General features: G+C 32.1%; 1 pseudogene; it reads left to right on the top strand.

The window, feature by feature from the left end:
* The first annotated feature begins 397 nt into the window (after window positions 1-397).
* Window positions 398-2448, top strand: LOC127732243 (uncharacterized; annotated as a pseudogene).
* Window positions 2449-10896: the final 8448 nt, after the last annotated feature.

The raw sequence follows: 10896 nt of genomic DNA, 5'->3' as shown, positions 1-10896 counted from the left end.
CTAATAACTATCACGATAAAACCTTTTAAACCTCCTTTTTCATATCCCGATAACTTTAAAATTAGTATTCGGGCAATAAAATTCCCGATCTATGCATCCGTGGGTTTTGCATTTTAGCGTCCGTCCGTCTGCGTGATTAAGGTAAAAATTTTAAAAGATGTTAACTGTGATGTTGGGATAATAAATACTAAACCAAAATTTCATCTTAAAAAAACCCGTTTATTTTGAAATTTGAACTACTAAATTTGAGATTTTGGTCTACATACGGTATCACAAATCACAAATCACTGGTGAACTATTATGGCGCAAAGCGCGACAACCAGTCGTGACGAAACAATCACTTGGTCAATTTGTCTTTTAATTCCATTCCTTTTTAATGTTGTAGTAAATTCCTGAAATGGACTGGTTCAATAACATAGGATGCGAAGAACTAGAAAATGAAGCAGTTGCCTATTTTGAACAATATATAGGGTCAATACCAAAGGTTTTGGCGTCAATCAGTAATGATCTGAATGTGTCTGATAACGGCGATTCCGATATTGAAAATGACGAATCTGATATTGAAAATACATGTGACACAATCCAAGCTAGGACCCGGGAATTTTATTCCACTTCCGTCAATCAAGATCAATTGGAAAATACCTGTACTCTTAATCAAAACGATGAATTAGAGGATCCTTCCCGACTTCGAATAAATGCTCTATTTGCTAACGACTGTAATTGCACAAAAAAATGTTTTACAAAGCTTTCAACATTCAGAGAACAGGCCTATGATGTATCGTTATCTGTCCGTGAATTTACAAAAGCAGAGCGTGACATATACTTGCTTTCAAAATTAGAAAACTTAGAAATAACAAACTCGGTTTTCAGAGGCGGAAAGAGAGAACGAAAACGATACCGATATTCTGAGATATAGTTGAGATATGCGAGTTTACATGGAGAAATGTTTATAACATTGAGAGGAGCGAATTTAAAAGTTCAAAACAGCGCTTAAATGAAAATGGCGTGACCCCTCGATCACATGGTCTTAGTGGAAGAAAATCGAATCACGGACATTCATTTGAAGTGATTGAAAATACGATAAAATTTATCAAGCGGTATGCTGATGAATTTGGTATCCCTCTCCCGGCTGCGCCTCGGGCAACCGACAATACCCCTCCTATTCTTCTACCTTGTAGCTAGAGCAAGAAATATGTACACTCTAAATATGTTGATTCATGCGTTAACTCAGAACAACAATATGTTCAACTAACAGTATATAAGGAAGTTTGGAATGCATGTGTCCCTCATATTCAATTTATGAAACCAAAGACGGATCTGTGTAAAACGTGCTTTCAGTTGAGGGAGGAAATTTCCGGATCTATTTCGGAAGACGCGAAATTAGTGACAACTCAAAAATTAATTGACCATATACAGTCTGCGCGAACGGAGCGTGAATATTATAAATTATGTACACAAAGATCACGCGATGAATTAAAGTTGGCTGAGTCTCCAATAGGAAAGTATAACACTCCATGTTCAAAAAATTTTGAAAATGTTCATTATACTTTTGACTTTTCACAATATGTTAACTTGCCACATTCGTCTCAACAGGTGAGCTCTTTACTTTTTAACATCTCGAAAGGTTCAAATATTTGGAGTTTGCGATGAAAACTTTCCAAGGCAAACGAATTATTTGATTGATGAGCAACAAACAATCGGGGAAAATGGAAGTCGGACACATGGACCCAATTCTGTTTTAAGCATGCTGCATCATTATCTGCATGGTAATACTTACGGTGAAAAGTCGTGTCATTTTCAGGCTGATAATTCCGTGGGACAAAACAAAAATAAAACTACTTTACATTATCTGTTGTGGAGGTGCGCAAAGTGTTTACACAAAACTATTAATTTGCATTTTATGATTGCTGGACACACAAAATGTTTATGTGACGCATGTTTTGGCATGTTGAAAAAAAAATTTAGAAAGTCGGACGTAAACACTGTATCACAACTGGTTAACATTGTTGACTATTATGCCAAATGCAACAGGTCAGAAGTTTATAATGAAAATGACGATGACGAAAACAGTTTAAAGTGGTACAGATGGGATCATTTCTTCACTAAATATTTTAAACCACTCAGAGGTATAGGAAAATTCAATCACTTCAGATTTACCAGTGACAAAGTAGGAGTCGTATTTGCGAGAGAAATTCTTGATCAACCGGAGAAAAGGCTGGTCCTCCTAAAGGAAAGAGCACACCTACCGGAGTTGCTCGCGACACTTCCAGCAGTTATTCAGCCAGCGGGGCTGACAGAGGAGAGAAGGCGTTATCTGTACAATGAAGTCCGTCCTTTTGTTCAGTTTAATTTCCGTGACGAATTTTGTCCTCGTGCTTCTGAGGAGTAACATTTTACATGTACTGGTTAAAGTTGGATTGAAAACTTGAGAATCTTTTATGTTTTCATTGTAACAATCTTATAAATCAAATTAAATATTGTATACAAATGCATGTTTTCATGTCTCTCTTTTTTACGAGAAAATGACCAATACAGAATAAAATTAATGCAGGATAACGTTAATTTCACGACGTTGTCGTGCGATTCTGAGGTTAAATATATTTATCCGTAAAAACTTTGAAATGGCGAAACTTTTTAAAGAAGAAAGCTAGAGTAAAACGGTTTTTTGTATTCAAGTTGTATGACTTTTAGCAAAATGAATCTGAACAAAACTCAAATTGAGATTTTTTTTGCATAAGGTCGATTTCTATCCGACGCGGCTCATATAATGTAACGATTGAATTGTTACCATATTCATTAGTATAGTAAAAAAGACGTGTGTACTTAAGAAACGCAAAGTAGCTGTTCTTGAAAAAAGAAATCAAACATTCGGTGAATGTGTTAATAATGAAACTACTAACATCGCTTTCATGGCTTACAGTTTTGTAGCGTTGGTTTGGGCAAGAGCAAACAGTAAGAAGTACATGTTGAAACTTGACCAAAAAACTTTTCCGACGTGGGCCATAAACCTTACTTCACCTTCGTTCGTTCCGGTGTACTAACACCATAGAGTCCTTCAATAACAGTAGGCTGGCACAAAGCAGTCAAAATTATACATTCACCCATTTGTTTTCTTTTTTTTTGTTGTTATTTTCTTTTATTTCCTTATCTTTTTTATGTACATATAAAAAATTTTCCAATTATTGTTCCTAAATTCACAAACACATATTTTGGGTTTATACAACAAATTTGGCAACTGAAATCACATACACAGTTTTGCATATCATATTTATCCACCCTTTACTTGGCTGCTGTTGTCCTGTACCAACGTTTTTACCGCTCTATGTCGTTTGTTTGGCCTTTGCTCCTGTTGGTGGCACTTATTTTATTTTGTTCTGTATACAACGTTTCATTATTCATTTTTATTTATCTATTTAAGGTAGCACAATACAAAGATTTTTTTACTTCCGATCTCCAACCTTTAAAATGCTGTTACTTTCTTAAGACTGCATATAAATTAATAAAAGAGGTATATATAGATAGATAAAAGATTAATCTTTTAAATGAAGGCAATATTTTTGTTATGCAATCATTATGTGATCAATTATTATGCAATTAATGGCAAAATCTTGGTCAGTTCACTTGAATGAATTTAGCTCTTTCATCTCTATAACTATACAGGAAATTTAAACGAAATCTTAATCAACACAGCAGGAGCTACAAAAGGGTGTCTCAAATTATCGCTATCATATTCCATTCTCTCATAAATCTCTAATTAGTGTAAACATTCTTACCACATAAAAGTAGATAATATTTGATTAGGTGTAAAATTTGATCTATACATTCTATCCAAAATCTGAGACACCCTTTTGTAGATAATGGCTCTAGGAACAACATATAATAAAATCAACCCTCTCGGGATAACCATGAAGAAGCTAATTTCAATTGAAAGTGGAAATTTCTTGTAAAATTTTGTAGACACAGTTAACATTATAATTAATTACATAATTGTTGTATAATACTAACATTGCATTGATTTGAAAGAGTAATCTGTTAGCTATCCATAAATACCAATTTTATAAATTTTCAAGCATTATAAAGAAAGTTACAGCATTTTAAAACTGGGGAATAGGAGGTATAAAATCTTTGTATTGTGCTACCTTAAGTTTCATTTTTTTTATCAATTGCTTTTCAAATAATTATTCATCAATTTTTTTATTCATTTATTTTTTATCAAATAATTGTGCATTTAACTGTCTATTCTTGTTTTTTACAATATCTATTTTATGTTTTTTCCTTTCAAAATTATATTAATTGCCAAAAGATAACAATAAAGTATTCAAATGCCCCAAAAGTCGTAAGCCAGGGCCGACCGTGCGAGACCCTCATTTGTAGTTAAGGTCGTTAAAACCCTCTAGTAGTAGTAGTTGGTATTTTCTGTATTTTTAAAACTATATTTCAGTTGACATATCTGAATGTTCACTGGGTAGAGGGACATGTGATAAACTTGAGCGATATGGTGGACCTCATAGCACTGGAGGTTGCAGTCACAGTCCAAATGCTGTCTGTTTCTTTGATCAGGCAACTACAGATTCGGATGCGGTATAACAGTGTATAAGTCAAGCATTATGCAGACTTTTGAAAAATAAATATCCGATTGAAGAAACTATACCATTCTGTTGTTTCTAGTGGCCGAATTTGTATTCAATGTTCAGGAATACAGAACGATTGCATAGCAACGGTTTGATTGAATAGCAAAATTATATTTGCTTTATCTTTTCAAATTTGCATAATTTCAAAAAGAATAATTCGTTTATATAAATGGAAGTTTCACATTTATAGTTCAAGGGCCTATATATATCTCCACACTAATAGTAAGTAGCGTCTTGTCAGTGTCTTTGTGTCAGAAATATTTATATTTTGATAGGGAGATGGAAACAACAGAACACTTAAAAACAAATGAATCATAAATATTTAAAAACAAACAAACTGAAAAATAACTGAATACCGTAAGGTGACCCAAAGTTCCTTAAACGTCTGTTTGTGTCTGATGGATAGTGCTTACATTTGCAACAATTCAATATCTTCTTCTTATCATTAAAAAGGAGGAAAAGAAAAATAAATAAACAAGTTGCCCTATAAGAACACAAGACGTTCATGTCGCCAATACAAAGAGTATTCTGATTAAACTAAGGCTGTTCCATAACAAAGGTAGTTAAAAAAATATCCTTCGACATGTCAATGATCTATTGTTGTTTGTAATACTAAATATCAAAATTCAATCTCATTGAATGGTTTGAAAATGGAATATATAATTTCTGTTTAACTATACCCCAAGTCAATGCCCCTGCAATTGAAAAATCGTTACAATTATATTTGAATTCTTGTGTTTGTATAAAATAAGGTTAGGTGTTTACATTGCAGTGCAAAAGTAAACACAAATATATTATTGTACATTGTCAAAATGAGAGTTTCAAAAAAAGAGGGACGAAAGATACCAGAGGGACAGTCAAACTCATAGATCGAAAACAAACTGACAACATCATAGCCAAAAATAAAAAGACAAACAGACAAATAATAGTACAGATGACACAACATAGAAAACTAAAGAATAAGCAACACGAACCCCACCAAAAACTGGGGGTGATCTCAGGTGCTCCGGAAGGGTAAGCAGATCCTGCTCCACATGTGGCACCCGTCGTGCTATTATGGTATTATGTTTACAATACGTTTACTTGAAATTAAACCAAATTTTGGGGTCCGTTCGCTGATACGTATCGTTACTTGTCCTTTATATCATTTTCTAATTTATTTAAGCTGTTTCAAACGAAAACAAATTTCTTTCAAATATAAAACCTGCTTTCGTTTTGAGTGGTTGAAACTTTGTACTAAACTAAAGCCGTTGAATTGATATACAACTTCTGCATTAAGACAACAAGGATATTGTAAAACCTTTATGAAGAGCTATATATAAATGTGATCAAATTTTTTTTTTATTTTACAATTTTTATTTTTTTTTTTTGTAGTCATATGGCAGAGATGCAGTGTGGTACGGATACTATGTTTTTGACTTTTTCCTACATGTGCAATACCCTTGATCAATGACTATACAGTTTGACAGAAATTACATAACTGGAAGAGGATCTGATGTTGTAGGCCCATTCATAATAATTGGATCTCTGAATCCATTAACTAAAGATATTAATTTTTTAAAAGTGTATAATATTTAATATATGGGACTTAAATAATGAATCCTTTAAAACTTCTTTTGAAATTTTTAACAACCTTAAAGATAAAAGGAACTGGATAGCACAATATAGCCGCATTAAAGCTTCGTTAACGCCTCAACAAATTGACCTTTTAAAAACAGACCCCATCATACAAAGTCATTCCGATAGACCTATGAAAATAATAAATTCTTGTCAAATTTGAAAAAATGGAATTGTCGTTGATGCTAAAAAATTGCGCCTTAAAGATATTAGATACTTTTATGAGAATAACATAACTCCAAATAGTCAGTTTAAGTGGAATTTACATTTTGGGAAAGAACTACCATGGGGCGATATTTGGGTAACTTTGAATAAGAATTTAGCAAATAGGAAAACTAAACAACTTCAATGGAAGCTACTTCATAATATATTTTACACAGAAGAAAAATTACAAAAAATGAATCGGTCAAACGGAAAGTGTCTCTTTTGTAATGAAAAAGAATCACTGTTTCATCTTTTTATTTACTGTAAACTGGTGGAAGACGTTTGGAGGGACATTTTTGAGAAAAATTTGGGAATTTTGTTCAAAATTGAATATCGAAAAATTACAACAATCGGAAACGAGTATCATCTTGGGTGTCATAAATGCAGATACATCATATTCTCAAATTTTAGATACGGTGCTTCTTATCACGAAATGGGTTATTTGGAAAACTAGAAACATCGCAAAATATCAAAAAAAAGGGATAAGTAAATCGATGATTTTCAATATGATAAAACATGAAATGCAATTTTTGTTCAAATCCCTTAAACCAAATACGAACAATGGAGCCTTTTCTACTATGTGCGACACTTTTTGTATATAAATATATATTTTTGCGTGGTCAGGCCAGTGTAATGACTTCTTCAATACTGAATAAAATATCATACATCACTCTCAACTCCCTTTATATACTATGTATTTTCTATTGTGTATGTAAATTATGTATAATTATGTATATTATATACTTGTAACAAGGACAGGTTGTATCAACAGGTACATATTATAAGCAAATATTTACTTACCATATCTATGAAATAAATCATTTTTGGGAAACAAAATCTTAAATCCAACTTTTATGAAAGAACTACTGTAACACATTAATCTTCCTTTAAGTTTATTTTTAACGAGTAGCACGTGGCAAAAGATCACTCGACCAGAAATTTAAAGTAATAGAAATTGACATAACAAAAGAACGGAGTGAAGTGCTATAAAATTGAAACTGCCTAATAAATACAGGTAGCTCTTTTGAGAGAAAAAAACCCCGATAGAATGGATACTTTATTCAAACGATTATATTTGGAGTGATATTAAAAATATATAGATAGATTATACTACATGTACATTTGTACAAAGATAAATGATATTTATAAAGATAGATGTTAATTATTAATAATGTGAGTTTTTTTTTCTCATTTGCTTTTTCCTCGACAAATGAGCATGTACAAATCGGGGACCCCATTGTTGCTTCCCTTGGCAACATAGGGTTGATGTAACAGGTGATTATAAATAAAATATGTTTAAAATTTAAATAAAAAAAAAAAAAAAAAGAAAAAAAGTGTATAATATATATATTGTATCTTATACTGGTCAAGTTACAGCAGACATGTGTACAATGTATGGTCAGTACGATCATGTAGGTAATACGGGCACCTTTACGATAACAATTTGTACCTGACCAGTTAAAGTAGTTGTTTTATAATAAAAATGTGTAATGCTAATATGTAACTTGTGACATGTGTTTCTGTTTTAATTCAAAAGTATAGACACGTTTAGGAATGTTAGATTTATTGATGTTTGTGTAAAAGCAGTGTAAAATATTTCATGCATATTCAGAAAGAAGTATATCGATGTGCAAAAACTGCAGGTATAGAATCAATAACTATTAAATTACCTATGCGCCTTTCATTAAATACGTTTTTTCATAATTTTTTTTTTTTAGTTTTAAAAGTTTACGGATTGCTTAAATTATAGATTTGCATGAAATAGTTTTAAAAACAAAAGAATTTTGTACGATTGGCTATGAGAATACTTGGTCGAAATATTGTTTTAGTTTTTGAAACGTTTTTTTTATAAGTTTGTTTTTAATTTAAGACTGTTTAAAAATTGTAAAAAAATAGAGTTACATGAAATATTCTTGGAAACAAGGTAGCAAAATAGGAAATCTTTCCGCTACCTTTGCGAATAGTTGTCGAATTGGTGTCCCAGTTTTTTCAACTTACAAAGGATATTTTACACAAGGTACCACTAGTGGACCAGGGACTGTGTGATCTGTATACCATTTCGTAGCACCTTAGTATACCTTAGATTTAAAGTGAGGCCTGTTGGAACTGTGTGATTTGCATAACATTTCGTAGCACCTTAGTTCACTCTAGGTTTAAAGTGGGGCTTGTTGGAACTGTGTGATCTGCATAACATTTCGTAGCACCTTAGTTCACCCTAGGTTCAAAGTGGGGCTTGTGTGTGATCTGCATACCATTTTGTAGCACCTTATTTCACCCTAGGTTTAAAGTGGGACTTGTTGGAACTGTTTGAGTTGCATACCATTTCGTAGCACCTCATTTCACCCTAGGTTTAAAGTGGGGCTTGTTGGAACTGTGTTATCTGCATACCATTTCGTAGCACCTTAGGTCACCCTAGGTTTAAGGTTGAGCTTGTTTTTCTCTATCTACAGTTTCAAGTGTAGTGTAGTGTTTTGTAGTTCACCTGTGTGAATTTATCTTGAAAGGTTAGAAGGTCAAATCAGTTACAAAGAAGAAACATTCGAAATCAACAGTTCTAAATTTAAAGAGCCAATTTACGCCTTAGGCAACCATGTTACGTGTAATAAAATTTCAGTTTTGTGACAATGTTTACCGGTTTATAACAGTAATTCAAAACTACCATTATAAATGACAACTTATATCAACATAGGAGATCCGAGCACTAAACATCATCAATAACTGCATTCAAGCATTTCTCACTTACTTTTGGCCTTGCAGAGAATAAATATCTCTTACCTGACTTTAGTTTGTATTTTTTTTAATTTTTCATGACGAAACATGTGAAATTACATACTACAGTATTAGACACAATTAATAGAAATTAAGTAACACTTCTAAGATTGATTAAGTCATAAAGATATGATGAGATACAAATATTACAATTGATTTTGTTAATTAAAAGCTGCTTCTAACAATTGCTACTTCTGATCCATTTTTACTTTTTGTTCAGGGGTTAAGAAACATACAGAGTATTTTTCTATATTAATCCAATATTTTAAATATTCTTTCCCACTATATTTTTTTGGCAATATGTTCTTACATCTACATTTGTATATATAGTATTTGAATAACAACAAAATATTATTAACTGTTGGGGTTTTACTGTTGACAAAATCCTCAGACACACTTAAAATGACTTCCTTTGCGCTGAGAGGCAAGACAATGTCATAATTTTAATCCAGTCTATAATGGATAGCCAGAATTTTTTTTATAACATTACATTCCCAAATAATATGAAAAACGGTTTCTCTGATTTCTGAACAAAATGTACATTGGGGCCCTTTATAGCTTGCTGTTCGATGTGAGCCAAGGCTCCGTGTAGAAGGCCGTACTTTGACATAATAATTGTTAACTTTTTTATACATTGTGACTTGGATGGAGAGTTGTCTCATTGGCACTCTTACCACATCTTCTTATTTATATAGTTCAGATTCCTTTAATTTACATTTCAATAAAAATGAATTACATGGTAGAATCCTATGAACAATCTTAAAATGAAAATTTTGTAAAAATAATTTCTGGTTATAACAAAAAGCATGGAGTAAATAGTATTCCAATCTTCAATTTGCATATTTAAATCTATTTTCAATTTATTGCGGGAAGAAAAACCTAATATTTCATTATCTTCCAAAAATAATCTATAGAAAAATTTACAAGATTTTGGTTCCTTTTTAACTTTATCTACCAAATTATTTTAATTATTATCCAATTTAGAACTACCTCTTATCATACTTTTCTGACATCGCACTCGGACTTCTTTTAAACTGAGTTTTACTGTGCGTATTGCCATGTGTTTTTTTTTCTACATTGACTAGAGGTATAAGGGGAGGGTTAAGATCTCATAAAACATGTTTAACCCAGCCGCATTTTTGCGCCTGTCCCAAGTCAGGAGCCTCTGGCCTTTGTTAGTCTTGTATGATTTTTTAATTTTAGTTCATTTATATATTTTGGAGTTTAGTGTGACGTCCAGCTTCATTGAAGTATTGTTTTCAACTTTAAACTTATTTTGCAACTTGGAAAAATTTACCAGGATATCATGCCAGAAGGAATTGATTTTCTCAGCTAAATAAAGTAATCCATTTTGACTTAAGTGTAAAATTTTTTCTTCCCTAAATTTTGTATATAATTTACCAGCACAACTTTCCAAGGGGAGTAATTTTGTGTATAATAATTTATACAGCCAAGACATTTTAACACAATAGCAAAAATAGTAAATATTTGGCATCTTAAGACCGCCATCACAGTTTTTGAACATTACCACTGATTTCTTCACTTCATCTTGGTTTCCTTTCCATACAAAATTGAAAAATATTTTCTGAATCTCCATCAGATCCCATTTTGGGTGGCTAGGAAGGACAGTCAGAACTTGAACCAATATTGGAAGTGCTAAAGCTTTAATAACTAC

The sequence above is a fragment of the Mytilus californianus genome, unplaced genomic scaffold (assembly GCF_021869535.1).
Source record: "Mytilus californianus isolate M0D057914Y unplaced genomic scaffold, xbMytCali1.0.p SCAF_22, whole genome shotgun sequence".
Classification (NCBI taxonomy): domain Eukaryota; kingdom Metazoa; phylum Mollusca; class Bivalvia; order Mytilida; family Mytilidae; genus Mytilus; species Mytilus californianus.
Note: the sequence above shows the minus strand (reverse complement) of the source record. Positions and strands in the feature narration are given on the sequence as shown.